Source organism: Polyergus mexicanus, unplaced genomic scaffold, assembly GCF_030449975.1.
Source record: "Polyergus mexicanus isolate NDT 795.1 unplaced genomic scaffold, iyPolMexi1.0 SCAF_12, whole genome shotgun sequence".
In the NCBI taxonomy this organism is placed as follows: Eukaryota; Metazoa; Arthropoda; class Insecta; order Hymenoptera; family Formicidae; genus Polyergus; species Polyergus mexicanus.
Window position 1 is genome coordinate 1,840,270 of NW_027223332.1, and position 16,963 is coordinate 1,857,232.

The following is a 16,963-nucleotide window of genomic DNA, read 5'->3' on the forward strand; positions in this document are numbered from 1 at the left end:
TCGTCGCCGAAAAATATTTTACGTGCTATAAAATATATATACGAAATATTAAATTATATAAGTATTTTAAATTATAGATCAATTATTTATTAAATGATTAATGTCGAAACGAAACGATTAATCACGCATAGCGCGCGCTTACGTATATTGTTCTAGTATAATAAAAAATTCGTAATTTTAAATTCTTTTCATCTCGGAAATGTTTGGAAATGTGTAATTAAAATACTGCTACTGCGAAACAACCAGTATATTTGACATATTAAAGTTCCGCGAAATCACAAAATTAATCGATATTCAGACACGATAAAATTTTAACTTTAATAACTGTTTATATATGCTATATATTAATCATCATAATTCGGCAAATTTTATACCAAGCGAAATTCCAATTAGAATATATTCGATGTATTTCCGATTAAAACGGATTAAATTCATTTAATTCCAATAATCAGTTTGCAGTAATTATCATTGGAGAACAGTTTGTACGTATTTGAAACCCGACACCATGTATTCTCTTTCGTTTGAAATTAGTTCAGAGATCAACTGCGAGTTAGATTTAATCGCCATTCAATTCTTGTAATCAAATTATCGTCAAATGCCATCTCGCAAGTGAACACTTAATTAAATTGAATTCAATTTCGACCAGCCTCGATCCGCCTATCAACAGTCCACATTGTTCTGTCTAACAATTCGCAAACGGTTATAAAGTGAGTCTTCTAATAAACGTATTCGGGACATATTTACCAATGGCGGAAAAAATAGATGATTTATTTGTTAATTAAATACGAATTGAATCAAAAATTTTCATGTCATTCGCATCGACTCAACGGAAGTCGTCTTACATTTTCTCAATTTTTATGCGAATGCGTGACGATTTATACGTACGTATTTAATCCGTGCCGGGAATCGCGATCGATGCGAAATATGCACGTAAACGCGTATTGGTAATACCTATTACGTCTGCGCACATTTCGTCATTAAATGTCCATCAGACTCGTTCGATAGTCGGAATTGAGTATATCGTGTCGATGAGCGCTCTTCCGGCGCGGAATGCAGTCTACTAAATTTGATTAAAAGAGCTCCTGCACGCACGGCAGCGATGCCGAACTGTTGCAATTTATTGTCAAAGTTCCTTTAATTAGTGCCATGAAGTTATTTAATACTTTGCAGTAACGTCGCATCATTGCCAGGCGATCTATTCCACCAATGTCGCCCGTCGTTCGTTTTTAATTTTAACTACGATGTTCGTTTTTAATTCCCAACTAGAGATCGATCGCATAATAGTTCCTTCATAAATTATAATTTATATTAATTTTTATTGAGAAATAATTCATCTTTATTTAAATATTGATCTTTCTATAATATCTACAAAATCCTTATTTGAGTCTTGAGTTTATTAATATCGCATGTTTCTAACTCCTAATCTTCGCTTGTCCGTTTCGAACGAGTACGGAACATTTCAACTTTTACGATGCAGTATCGCGATGCAAATTGACGATTTCTGATTGTTGCGCGGCTAGAGCGAGTAATTGGGTTAAATCGATCGTTTCTCGATTGTGATCAATCGCCGAAGCGCGGAATTCACGTCGACCTTTCCGTCCGTCTGCATGATGATGGCTCTGCAACAAGGAATCAAATTATCGTAAATGAAAACGATCGGACGTTACACCCGGGCGTGGCGCACACACCGCTTGAAATCGTGCCAGATCGCATCTAATTACGAACCTGTCCATGCTTATTCCCGCGGGAAAATCTTTTCGATTTATACGCGTTTACATCCCCCAGCTCCTGACTCTTTCTATCTCTCTCACCATCCCGTGAACCACCTAGTACTATGTCGATCCTACTTCTCCCACTCTCACTCTCTCCTATTTTCCGCGGAAATGCAAATTCCGGGTCACTGACATCGACTCTCGAACCGAGCGATATATCGCATCGACGACGCGGAAGAGAAGTAGATGTACGTGTGCTGAAAGATAGAAGAAGCTATACCAAGAATATATTTCGAAGGAATTTTTCCGTATCTTTTCCGGTGTTCTCGGGTAATCTCGATAACGATAGGCTTGATCTTGCGTTGGTAATAATGAAATTACAGTTAATCCACTGCAAAATAATGGAAAGCGATTCGAAATTTCAGACAGGAAGCGCACGAAAAAAAAAAATTTCGCTACCATAGCTAGTCATAATAGTTTGCAAAATAAATTTCTAAACTGCAGCAAAACGGTTTAACTTAATAAATAAGTGTTACTAAGTGGTACTAAGATGTTTGCTGTTCATATATTACGACTGAAATCTAGTTACCACGTGCAGTTTTTAACTACGGCAGCTGATTTTGTTTTCCGTGCGTATTTTAATGATTTATGAGGTATTTGAATATTCAACATGTTCAATTCTTGCGTAGTTAATTCTATATATCTTGTTAGTTAATAATAAAAAAGCTAAGCTAATGAAGAAAGTTTTAATAATAAAGACTATAAAATTACGGTTAACATTGTTAAGCTCGATTAAAGAAATCGATAAAAATCGACGTACTTCGGCGCAGTCACGGCATTATAAATCATATTCGACAAATATCGTTCATATGACTGTCTCTATCCGTCTCGACAGTTTTCTCTGAAACTCGCCATTCATGCCTCCGCTACCACCTGTCTTAGTCGCTCGATGCAATTCGCTTCAAAGCGTTTCCATCTCAGCTGCATATTCGGCTCCTCGACAAATGGACAGCCACGTCGGTTCTTGCAAATGGTATTTGAAGATCGCGGACGGCTATGAAAGGGATCCGAGGGTTGTGGCAGCCCTTCGTGACACAACCCCTGACGCAAATGCGGCGCGGTTTGTGTGGAGGAAGACGCGGAGAGAGGATTAGCGAGGGAGAATTCTTTCGGTTAACCGCAACGATAATCTCGAAATCGATCCGCTGTACGGAAAGGCTTCTCCCGGTCTAATTCAAGGCGACGTGCATCTCGTGGTTCTCGCGTTACGACTGCCCAAAGTGGCCAATCGGGAACGCTCGTCTCTGTATTACTCCCCGGACTGCGCCGAATTGCGAACGCGTCCCCGTTCGCATTCGACGTTAACGGGGATGCCTGGCAATGACAGCCTCGGTGAACCGAGAACTACGCTGCAATCCTAGGATGAGTACTGCACTTAGCGTTTGTAATAGTGTTCATTCCGCCACAAGAACGATAATATAGAAGAAGAAATTATCCCTCCCTGCTCCTGGTTTTCTGACGAGTCGCAACCAACGATTTTAAAGATCCGATAATAATGACAGTAGTACTTAAAATGTTAATTGTAGGCGCAACTAAGATTTTAAAATATATTTACGAAAAAGTCAAATATCTTTTTAAAGAAATCAAAAATTGATGTGTAATTGCAGGATTTCAACGGCGATTTCGTATTACTACTTAGCGCAGCAGTCATCGTGAACATGCGGAACCTTATGAAAAGATTAATTTTGCCTCATTTGCTTGTTATTGCAAAATTTACCATTTGTTGTGAACCATATTAATCGTAAAGTATTGATGCAGGAAGACATTTTTAAAATTGTTCCACACAGATTGAAATGCACTCCATTGTCTTTATTAAGTTAAGTTTAAATAACGTACCAAGTTAAAAATTTTAAATAATGAGTGAACCAAACCTCCAAGTATAAATTAAACAAGACAAGAATCATGGCTCGATCTTTTTTTCTCGTAGCTCTCATAACATTTTCAGGAAATGGAGTAACGTTAATGCTTATTTTTGCCGATTAATCATTAAGTACCAGCTCGTAACTGGCGTCGCGACGAAAGAAGCACGGCGACGATAAAGCATGATAAAGTCATTCTTCTTTCACAACAACAAGAAACAGCGCAAATCTTAGAGAGCTAAAAAAGAATAAAAATTAATTACCCCATCCGTTAATTACGAAACTTCCGTGAAGTAAGAACGAAACAACGGCCGTGTCTCTTGGCAACTTTTGCTAAAATCGAGTTTTATAAACTTGATTAGATGCTCCATGAGTAAATTGATAAGCTCGGTGTTGAATTGTAATTATCGAATACCGTGGAAACGAGTTACTCCTACCCGATGTCACGTTGTAGTGGCTATATGCGCGAAGAATAAGTCGAAAAAGAAAAGTGCAGCAAAAGAAGTCGCGAAATCGATTTTTACTCCTTAGCTTTCTTATTAGCTCTTCAGATTTTGACTTTCAAATGAAACATACTTGGAAATTTGTCAAAGTTATTACGATTTTCTTTAGGACGATAACCGTCTCATCAGAATTAGCAGAATTTCACATTTTTTTGGATAAAATCCATGCCGGTGGTAAAAATCGGTCAAAAAATTATCAGGAAAAAACCGTATTTTTTAATTTAAGCTTTATTCAAAATAAAATCCGTAATATATTAGGAATCGACATAGCAAATAAATTTTTTTGTTAGATGTTGATTGGTAAACGCGAACCAGATTTATATTGATAAAAATTTTTAATTCTGTTATTATTACATTTTTCTTATTAAAATAATAATCAATATAAAATTTAATAACATTTATGTGTATCTTTAAAAAGTTTTTGTTTTAAAAATTTTATATTTTAATTGGAATTAAAAAAGACTTTAGTATTGTATTAATTTAATTTTTTTGAATTATAATAATTAGTATAATTTATTAATTAAAGCAAAAATATCTTTTTCCATAAAGTTATGTAAATATATTTTAGTATTACATATTAGATATAGTTATTTTTATAGTTTTTGTCAGTTTATTCAGTGGATAAAATCCGGGATAGTAAAAACCGAAATTTATCCTAGTTTTTTTCCACTCTCTAAACTTTTCCGGTCAATTCTGCGTCTCATTCTTCCATTTTCCGATAATATAGAAACAAATTAAAAATTGTCTTGCTCGTGGTATTTTGTACAAATTTATAAATTCATATGTCATTCAAAATAAAATGTCAAAATTAATGAAACCGTTCGGAACATGCTTTGATCGATAGAAATTGATTTCGAGCATGAACCGGTTACAAAACAAGTCTAGTCTTTGTTAAAATTTAATGTAGTAGGCACACTGAAAATATTCCATTCTCGCATCCCAGGAATGTAATATCAAAGTCGTGAAAAAAAATCTACCGTTCGTAAAATGTTATGATCCTATTTTCCAAGCCATGATTTTTGACTTATATTTTCCATTCACAGAGAACCCACAATTTCGCGAGATTATTTCCGAGCATGCAAAGCTTTTATTGTACTACGGCGAAAGTAATGATGATATTTCTGATGCATCAGTTGGGTCGATTTAGATAGAGATGTTTTATCCCGCGGCAAACTTGCGTCTCGCTTCTGAATCTGATCGCGAACTAATATCGCGGGTAATTAATCGCGGAATGCAAGAATAGGAAAAATGAAAAACAAGAAACTCACGATCGAGCGCAATGTAAATGGAAGAGTTATGTACAAGCTAAATGAAGGATGGAAGTCGAAGCGAGAGGAGTGCCATTTATTCCCTTCTCAAACTTTGCCCTCTTCCTTGCGCGACTTCTTCCTAGGGAGAAGAGACTTCGAAAGGGCTTTCATCTTGCGGCCGATTCTCTAACAATAAGAGGAAAGTTTGCCACATGAAAAATATAACAGCTACATGATAACCAGATGAACTATACTCGATATTATTTTCCAAAATTGCATCTCTCATAAAAATCGGAAAGATTGATTAAATTAAATGTCATTGCATTCTACTGTGTAAATTTCTCCTACCGAGTTTACATATTATCCCGCTATTATGTTAACGTTTTACATAAAACCTTTTGCCGCTGATTTATCGTAACACGCATTTACATAAAACCATTTACATAAATTTATTCATAGTATCACTATCACCACAAAATCAAAAGTAAAGATCTATCTCTGTGTAATATCGTTTCCTTTAAATTTTAAATCGCAGAATTCATGAAGTACATGAAAGGAAATAAGCGGTGTTCAAGTCGAAATGCACGAATAAATTTGTGCGAGAAAACGTTTATCTCGAATAATATACTTCTGTCGTGTTCGTATCATTCATACGACGCGACGAATGAAATTTTTAACATCACGTAGAGTAATGCGCGTTGCAAAATCTCATTTCTTGACAAAGACTTTTCTCTATGATGCGATAAAATCAAAAAAAGAAAGAAATCACTTCCAGATCTCACGACAAATACTTCACAAAATTGACATTGCTATCGGAATACGACTTGACAAGAATTTAAGCAATTTACGAGAAATGATCGACGCAAAGCACAGATGGAATGGTTTTTCTAACCAGATCGAATTTCATTTTGTCATTGCGAGTAGCGATTCATTAATAGATCAAAATAGAAAATAAATTAAAGATCAATCTAAATGAATTAAAAGAAATTGTATTAAGTATATTATCGATGTACAATTTAACAATGTATTCTACATCGAAGCCATATCAAGAGTGACGTACTCGTTACATACAAAATTCGATTAGGAAATTAAATTTAAAAAATAGCAGAAAATTTAGGCAATTATTCCGCTACAATTATGTGATTAAAACGGGAACATTCGTCTGCGCATTCGTTTGTAGCATTAATCCAATTTGCATGATGAAATGCCATAATGTTCCACCATTGTCGAACGAAAATATACATTCATCTGACGTTCCATCAACTTTGGCATTCAACTAGTGTGAATATTCGGCTTTTTTTGCAATAGCGCGGTTTTATTATACTCTTCACAAACTTTCACAAAAATATACAGCGGTTTCCGTATCAATGTTTGCACATGCGAATTCGTGACGAATCTATCGATCCGTGGGCCTTCTTTTTTTCGTTTGATGTATGCACATAACTCGCGTTTTCGTTCTCTCGAATTGATTGTATAAGGAAACGATACGCGATTATTGATCAACAAAAATCTATAACAATTTAATTTTTATAATGTATTAGAGATTCCTTTTGTTTCCATTCCATTTTTGTACATATTGAGTTTTCATCTGTTTTTTTTTTTTCATTTTTTTGCATTATACTCGACAAATTAGATTTCTTGATTACAACGTATACACAATCTAAACTATTTGAAATTTATTCATATTTAATATCTCTGTGATAGAGAGCTAAGTAAATAGCTAAAATTTAGATTTAGATATTAAGTCTACGATATTTAAGTAAATTTTAGCTGTTTATTTAGATCTCATATGTATATCGCACGTCTGTTTAATCTCGCATTAGATAAATCTCATAATTTTGTACAATCATAAAAATTATATTTTGTTTTGTTAAGTCGATATAAATTTTTATTTTTTGTATATATTTGTTATATGTATTTCTATAAGTATTTTTTTTATTTTTATATTCTCGTTTATCGTTTAAATATCAAATGAAAATCGATAATTTTCAAGGCATAAATAATCGGTCAAAAAATTCGAGATGTCGCACATCGTGTAACGTACAACAAGCACGATTCTCGCACGTTCCTTCTGATTGTGCAGTTCAGGCACATTTCGTCGATGATTTCGACGTAGTCGCGCAGGCGGGGACGGGGCGAATCGTATGACGTATGGAAACGCACGTTTGTACCTATCTACCGATCGACGACGATCTATGCCGTTCTCACGGTAGATGCACCCGCTATGCACTTTTATCCCGCGCTTCACTGGTTCCCCCGCCGTGAAGTCGGATCGATAGATATTATTTCCGGCCTGTGCACGACACACGCTGAATTTACAATGCGCTTCCGCGTGTGCACGTTGCAACGCATCTATCATAATAATGCCAATGCGTTTCGTGCACGAGTTACACGTGTATCCCTCATGTCTCTATTTTTGCATGCTGCATGTTTTAGAATTGAGAATCGCTTCATCGCTTCATCGTATCATCTTCGATAGTTGTCTTGTGTCAAGATAAACTATTTCTAAGACTAGTGTAATAGGAATTCGCCGTTTGGCATTTTCAAAATTTCTTGAAAATACGAGTGAACTGTATTAAAGTGATGAAAAAAAGTTACTTCCGGAAAGAATACGACGTATTCGTCTCCAGCAAAATGGATCTAACTTCGCTTCCGTATAAGCTTAATCCTATGGAGAGTTGACGAGATTCTCAGTTTACGTCTTCCATTTCGATTAGAAGATTCAAGTGCGCCTGCCATATTAGATCGTGAAATTAAGCTGTTCTAAAATCGATTATATAGATTCGTTTCTTGAATAGAACGTTTTTAATAACGTTATGTAATAGTGTGTTTTCGCGTTCATAAAAAATAAAAAGAAAAACTTTTCATGATTACGGATGCAAAAAAAAAGTTTGATGGACTGAAAGTAAGGTGCGTTTTACAATATATAAGATTATATATTCAACATCAATCATATTCGGACGCGCACTTGTCATACTACCATCCTTCCGCTTTCCCCCTCTCAATTTCCACTTCAATTTCCAAAACCGATAGCAAACGAACAGCGTGACTGAATTTATCCATCCATTCGAAAAAGTTTCATTTGCCCATTTTTAACTAGTTTTTCTTTCCAAACAAAATTTACACTTGAAATAGAACAAAAGAAAAAATTCCCACATTCCCACAGTCAAAGCATCGTTAGTGGGTATGGAGTAGCGTTCAATTATCGTTGACAGCGTTCGATGAGAGTAAATTTAATGGGCCCGCTTAATAAAAGGCATCCCTGGCGCGATTATTTCGGCCATAATTCTGAAATCGCAGGTCGTTAAAAACAAGCACGCAGGGAGCGCGCGAAAGTCCCGCGCGTCATTATCGTTGACAAATCGGCGTACGAGCCGATTCGAAAACACTCATCAATTCTCGAAGGAACCTCATATAGACCCGCTCATCGACGGTGCCATCGGGAGCCATTAAGTTTCCCCCGGAATGGCCGAAAAGCGCCCCGCGATATACTCGGGCGCGGAGAACGGGGGACGGTATGTACCGAAGCGCTTAAATTTAATCGGAGGGTGAGGAAATCCGGATGACGGTCATGCGCGCGAGCGCATTGACGGCGACATGGAAATAGGCAACGGCGGGGGAAACGGTAAAATTTATTATCGCGTCAATTAGAAATTGATGGAACGTTGGACGATAATCGATTTAGGATCGAACCGGTCCATTTCGAATAGCCCGGGATATCGTTATCGTGTCCCGCTTTGTTCAAACGTTGTCCGTTAAAAATATGAAAAAAATCACACAAGGACAAATGCTCTTCTCGCCTCTCTTCTTTCACACGCGATAAAGTCCAATTCGGAGGGAATAATATCTCTAACGTGTTTTCTAACGGGCGAGGCCGTAATTGGACTAACTTCCGTTGTTTGTTCACGGTTTTTTACAGCAAACTGCCCGCACACATAGCAGAGTGAATGCAAATAACAGTTACCGAGCTAAAGTTTGATGAAAAAAAAAAAAGAGTAATTCTAGGGCAGAAGTATTCTTCTCTCTTCTTTCTAGAGTGGCCATTCAATTCGAAAATTTTATTATTCACAATTATTCATTATATTCGTGCGAATTCAATGGCCATTATATTGTAAGCAAGCAATTAAAAAGTAAATTTTCTCTCATATATTATACATAAGCTTAAAATATCTTAATCATTGCGTGAATTATATGAACATAGTTAATAAGATTTTAGCCATTTATCACTCCTAATCGTATATGTGTATCAACAAGTTATAAATATCATTAACTAGCTATCGCGTGACATGCTAATTTATGATAGTTTTAGCGTTTCATAAAACAAGCAGCCCAAAAAACATATTTGTAAAACGATCCGCCTGAATCTGGATTTACTCTTATCTTTATATAAAAAAAAAACTTCCCTTTGAAATCATGTATAAAGAACCGTAACCCGCCGATTATTTTCCATCGTGATCATTAATCACTGACTTTTTATCGATTAATGCAAAATATACGCATATTGCGGCATAGAAAATCAAACCGGACATTATTATATTCGTAAAACCAAACAAACAGAAAATTCTGTTCGCTGTATATATATATGTGCGTATACTATACATATTGCTCTCTCTCTCTCTCTCTCTCTCTCTCTCTCTCTCTCTCTCTCTCTCTCTCTCTCTCTCTCTCTCTTTGTTTCATCCGTATTCAATCACGTGCATGCATTCACAATAATAAAAAGTAGAATATCATACAGTAGATTACAAAGGTCTTCCAAGCTTATTTTTTCTTTTTTTTGTTTTCCATTAGAAACGATAACGCTGGGAAATAGATTAAGCTTGCGAAATAAGTTGCAAATCAATTCTTTTCCGTTCAATTCCAGATATCCGCAAAGTTTCCTCAATTTTCGCGCATCGATAAATCACTCCGAAAATGATTTGGATTTATGAAGCAAATCTCGCGCGGAGCTACGCGTTCCCTTAATCCTTTTCATTCATCGTTCCTCGAAGCGAAACTTCAAATTCACGCGATCCCCGCATCCCATTACTTTCCGACACAAGGACCTGTTGACTTTAATCGCATACACGAACATCGAGCCATAGGAATAATCCTTCCCCGTCCGATCGCGCTTTTTTTCTCAGCTGATCGGAACTTTGCACTTTAGAATGACAGCGGACCGAGATAGCTAGATAGCGAGATGCTGAATGACCGGCCGAACGCGAATAATAATAATAGGGAGAGGCAGCGTCGCGAGAGAAATCTCGTAGCCGATGAAGTAAGCGGTTCTATGGCTCCTGTACGCGAAGAGAAGGAAGAGACGCGAAAAGCCGAGGAGATGGAGCGCCTCGTCCAAAGTTCCCTACACAGGACTCAAAGACCATTCCCATTATCTCCATTTTAAACTGTCGAGAGGCCGACTTCGCCTCTTACCCGAGGGCACTATACTAATTAGAAAACTTGAAAAGTCCCTCGGATCATAAGGATGACAAGGAGAAGATGGAGATGAGAGAAGAGAAACGGACGGAGGTGTAACGAAGTCTACGTTACCCAAGTAAGAGCAGACTTCAGTACAAATATTTGTAGCAGAACGGGTGCGCATTTGCGTTTTTCCAAAAGGAACTGGACAACGTCGTTCGTAATGCATAGTATTATAATTATTGGTTAAATATAATGTTGCGCTGAACACGAGCTTCGAGTATACCATAAGCTCGATGTACCGTAACTTATCGTTACTTTTTTTTTTCTATGCGATGAAGCAGATCTGCAAGATAAGCTGCAAGATCAATACTATGTATATATGTCCAGCAGATTACCGTAAATAATACGCTTTCCGCCACCCAGTTAAGGAACGTTATACGGAATACGGAAAATGTACAAATACGATAAAAATAAAGGAAAAATGAACGAATCGAACTGCGGGAGTATCGGATGCGTGTACGTATCGTACGGAAGGAAATGCGTATCGACGGAAATAAAGCTCCTTGCCTCTACTCTAGGGAAACATATTCGCATTACTCACGTTCGAAGACTTGCTTTCACAAAACCAAATGACGTTCTTCTTCGAGAACGACATGCCTGTATATTTCGAGGAATATAAAACAATATAGTTAAACTATCTTGGCGAAATAAAAATGTAAGCAATTTAATTCTAACATAGATATAAATCTTAATACTTTTAAAGTTTAAGATTTATTGATTAATTTACAGATAAAATAAAACGATTTTATATCTTTACCTACACTCACAAATTCTTCACTTTGCTACTATTCAATCATGCGTTCTGTATTCATGTATAAAACATTAAGTTAGTAGTTATGTAAAATCAACGTTAAATGAAAATCGCTATTTATTAACAAAATATTAATTATATTAATCCAAATTAATGCAAATTAATACAATATACACATTTCGAACAGATTTGCAAATACTATCTTATGAAAATATATGCCTTTATCATCAAAAGCTACTCTAAATATTTGAATAAATTTTCTCTATTTTAACAATCTGTTTTATTACTTGGCATAGCAACAAAAGTTACTGACTACGCTCATATTTTTTGTCCGAATAAAATTATATTAAACTTCATATACAAATATTTCACTCTGTCTCTCGCTCCTCGGTGACTATTATTGCGAAAGATTCTAGCAATAAATCCAACGAAAAGTCGCGGCATTAAGGAAACGAGCACTCTTGTTTTCAACAAAGATCCTCGATAAAACTTCACCGTAAGCGTACAGTGTGGTCGACGGAAGAAAGCCAAACGCGTTAAAAGGAGAACTTGTTTTACAATTATGTGAATCGCAATTAAGACGAGAATAAACTTTAAATACCAACATCACAGCATAATTATTTTTCTGAATTAAACCAGTTTTAGACGATATATTTATTCGCGTCAAGATTCGAGACAAAATATTATCTGTAATTTTATGTATTAGATTAAATATAATTTTGTTGAAAGCTAAAATGTAAGATTAATGTTACATTTATACTCAATTTTAATTTTGCTATTTTCTCTCTCTTCTTTTATATATTACACTATATATGAAGCTACATATGAGTATAATTCTTATTCTAAATTTTACCGCGAACTATAAAATATCTAAAATGAGTTTTAATGCTAAAATAGCCGATAAATTTACTCATTCTCATTCGCGCAACTTGTCTAGGAACACTTTACTTCAGAGCATTATCCAAATCAGTCGGGCTTAACGCACACTCCGCTCTCTACATGCTTATCTCGCAAATGAGCGGTAACGAGAGTCGTCTGCAACAATTTATCAAAACGCTAAGGTAGCAATTAATAATCCGCTCGTGGTATACCGATGAAACAACTTGGCAGCGAGGAGAAAAACGATTCGGGACCATTGTTGCGTATCAGCGTACTGACGCTGAATTAAGGAACTCAATTACGGCGAAGATTATTAATATTCCGCGACCGAGTAATGCGCAACCTTAAAATACACACAGTGCATCAGTAAACGAGACAGCTGAGTGACAAAGCAAACATTTCGATAATGGAATTGGCAATTTTAGTCCACGGTTCTCAATGTCATTGATATCGATAGCGATCCAACTTGCGTCTATTTCGCGTATCTTCTATCGGGACAATAGCCATTCTCGATTGTAGTCTGCGGTCGAAGTGCAGTTCCACCGTAATCTAACAAAAGTCAATGTAATAATTGGAGATGGACACCACTCGCGTAATGGCAAGAATATCAACGTTTCGATGCTCTCTTCTTCGATCAACATTGGTATCCCGAGAAACCATCGACGATATCTATTGCCGTAATATTACAAACAGGTTTCCTGGCCGCGTTTCAAGACGCGCGCTCGAATATCCGAACAAGCGGTATCACAGCGCAAATTTATGAAACTATGCATATGTAATACGTATTCAACCTCGGGGTAAAAGAAAAAGATAGAGAGATAGAGAAAGAGAGAGAGAGAGAGAGAGAGAGAGAGAAGGGGGACGTTAGCGAGAAGTGGAAACGACTGGGGTTCGAGCTCGGCGCAAGAACCGTTCGTCGTTTTTGCCGGCGCCGCGACATACAGCCTTCTCCCGGCGGCCGTAGAATTCCACGGCATAAACAGACATGCAATTTTCTCGCCCGAAAAGTGGGCAGAATCCGCACAACAGCCATGCGCGGTTAACGCGTTTCCCCGCCCGTTCATTCGGCCCTTGTTGTTCCCTGGCATTTCGCGGCGCTTTGGCACGCGAATCACGTTTGCAGTTGTCGCTGAAGCAACACGCGGCAAAACCTGCATCCTCCCGTTGTCAAGTGAGAAATCGTCGGGCATTTGAGATCTCGAGGACGAACCGCTGAGGTGTCGTCCCTGGAACGATTCAACCGTACTCAACGATCGTAACCGTCTAACGACTGAAGTTTCGCGTGTTCTTCCCTTCTCCCTGCCACGTTCGTCGCTAATTTCCGGGCCCCCTTTAAAATATCGCTATTAAACTTGTTCATTATTATACGCGATTACCTCGGCCACGTGCGCTGGTCGACGTTAATTTGTCACGGTATGCCGCTGACTCGATAAATATTCATCGCGCGTGGTGTTAACTCAAGATCGAAAGTCATCGTGTCCGTTGCACTTTCTTGCTGAGCGAACCAACGACTAGCCAGATTCTGGCATTGAACCTTTTAACTATAGGAAGCAATAGTCAAATTGGCTGTTTATAATGTTTCGATTATAAGCAGATGTAATATATTAAAAAAAGGTATAAAAAAAGAAGCGCGTTTATTATTCAAGTTTTGCTTTTCTTTATCACCCTGAAGTCGTAATTCAGAGATTTCCCGACTTTCTGATTAGTATATATATATATAATTAACGATTAATAAATGTAAGAGAATGTGCTTTTTAATTATTGCGTAGCTTATCATTTCTGCAAATTCATTAAACTACGAGATTATAAATCTCGCTGCTGAATGCCGTTTCATTAACTACTTTCTCGCAAAACAGTGTTAACCGAAAGCCATTTTTCTGAAATTGGCTTCGTCGGCTTACGAGTTTGAACGAAAGATCATTAATAGTATATCGCATATATCTATTATAACAACCTCTTCAAAACATTATTTAGGTAATGTTAATCTGTACATAAACTCTTGTGCATATACTTAGAAAATTTTTGAGTTATACGCAACACATTTAAATTTTAGATAATAACAGTAATTACAAATTTCACCCTTTTTTTAAGGTAGGAAATGAAAATAATTTTTTTAAATGTATTTTGGGGCACTGAATCCAAATTCGCGAGGCAAAATAGCCTATTACGTCAGATTTTCGAGAAAAATAGGATTGAAATCCCCATAAATGTGTTTTTTACCATTTTTGAAAATTTGTAGCAGACGTTTTCAACCCTATTTTGATCGAAAACCGTGATAGAAATAGAAATTTTTTGATGTCAGATTCGTGCTCAGCGTTTAAAATTACCCTAGAAACAATGTTTATACGCTCTTGTAAAAAACCTTGTAAACTAGTGTAATTCTTCGAATTTTTTATATAATAATGTTTAATTATTATATTACTTTTATATAGAGAATCTTTCCTCGTTTAACGTCCAAGAAGGAAATCACTACAATGACGATGCATTACTATCACTTTATGTATGTTTTCACGCATCGTGATATTTCGGGTATCTAAATTTCTCATGCCATACTATCGCAAAAAACGAAAGAAATCTTTATTGTCGCGTTTCCGGTTCGTGTAAGCCAGACAATCTATTCTTTCTTTTCCTTTATTTCTCACCTTATATATCCGAGTTTCCTCTCGTCCGGACTGTACAATCTTGCGCCAGGCTTCTAAGTAAACTCCGGCGAAGGTGCGAGTAAATTTCAGGGACGGCTTTTGTGTGCGCACCGTGTTGGAAAGACGCTTCGTGTTCTCGACGCCGACGGATCAATTAGCAACGAGCGCAGGAAAGGAGAAGAGAATCCGCTCTTAGGGCGGATTTCACGTGAACGCACGACATAACTGTCGCACTAGTTATTACTTTTATCGTCTATTCAAGTTTGGGACACGGAAATGGATCACGAATTACGACGTATCACGTTTTGTTGACCTTGTTACAAAAATTTTGAAAAAATATAGACCGATAAAATACGGACTGAGATGGAAAAAAATTCATTCCTACACCAGCTGTAAAAATTCGCATAGATTTTATACGTCGCGACGCTGTTCATCAAACGCCGCGCACATCATCCCATTTTACACTTTACTCTTCGAATATGATCTTACGAAGATCATGGTACAATTTTGTTATAAAATTCGCATTTTTTGCTCATTTTAAAGATATACTCGTTAATTTATAACGCTGCAATTGCCTATTCACATATATCAAATACATAGATTTTAAAGGCCGATGTCGCGATGTTGATCGAAGAGCGCACGAGAATTTATTTATAATCTTGTTTATCTGTAATCAAAATCACAATGGTTCTCTTAAAAATGCAATATATTGATATATCACGTATTTACTTTTACATTTTATACGGGGACTTTACCGGAAATTTACTATCGTCTTTAACTTCGCATTGGCTGCATCGCACAGACGTCGCTTCTGCATAAATAATGTGAAAGCCACCCAAGTAAAAACATGACATCAACCTAAGCAGAAAAAGAGAAAGAGAGAGGCTATTTTTCTTCTTATCCGAGTTAAATTAATCCCTCCAAGAAGTATCGATTAATTCGAAAGTCGCGACGACCATCCATCTTAAAGTCACGCGTCGTTCATCCCTTTACGCGAACTTTAAATCATCTTGAAAAGATGGCAGATTGCTTTGACAAGAACCAAGGAATTCATCAAGAAAAGGGATATTAGTCCCGCGAAAATAATGGCAGCTTGTACCGATACCGGTTCTCTTTTAATTCTTTTAACAAGCGCTATCCATTTTATGTGAAGCATGGAAGGCGAATTGCAATGATGAGAGAAAAATGTTTGATTGATTTTAGAAAAAAAAAAAAAAACACGGCGCGCAATTTCCTAATTATTTTTCTTATTATATACTGGATGCAATAAACATTTGCAATTCGCGCGTATGAGCATCAGATACGAAGCGCGAGGGGTTAAGATAAATTAGAAATTATTTTAGCCCGGAGGAAGCGCCGGGGTTCCGACATAAAAGCTAAAAGCTCTCTGGGAAAAATATAAGTAAATCTCACCAGCTTGTTTCACCGTAGAAATAAAAAACGAGGTTTCTTCTTCCACGCCTTGAATGATCTCTCTCTTTCTCTCCCTCTCTCCCTCTTCACTACCATAGTAGTGAAGCATCTACCTAAACGTTTGTACTTACTTACGCTCCCAATACTTCGAAATAGACTGTATATGTACATACGTATATACGTATGTGTATAATTGATTTGCATACATATGATTAAACACATAGGTATTTATGTACATACAGTGCTTTTCACACGAATATGTGCCTAAATGTAAAAAGCGCGCGTTTGCTTATGTGTGCGTTGGAGCGAATACTTCTAACTAGTACCCGGTTACATTTTCGCGTATGATGCACACGAGAGCATCGCGTACCGACAAGTAAACACCACCGAAGCGCGCCGAAACAACGGCTTTCTCAGGGAGAACTTTACGCGCGGCA

General features: G+C 36.9%; 1 protein-coding gene and 1 long non-coding RNA gene across 4 annotated transcripts in view; one reads left to right on the forward strand and one right to left on the reverse strand.

Annotated features, from left to right (window-relative positions):
- Positions 1 to 16,963, forward strand: part of Sfl (N-deacetylase and N-sulfotransferase sfl) — a 384,325-nt gene that overhangs the window by 232,196 nt on the left and 135,166 nt on the right. The gene's annotated exons all lie outside the window — the stretch shown is intronic.
- The window catches only part of LOC138938256 (uncharacterized), a 41,017-nt gene continuing 25,388 nt past the window's right edge, over positions 1,335 to 16,963 (reverse strand). The window contains exons 3-4 of the long non-coding RNA XR_011447670.1: positions 1,726 to 1,969; positions 1,335 to 1,619 (exon numbers count right to left, since the gene is read on the reverse strand). This is a non-coding gene — a long non-coding RNA (uncharacterized lncRNA). The remainder of the gene's footprint in view (positions 1,620 to 1,725; positions 1,970 to 16,963) is intronic.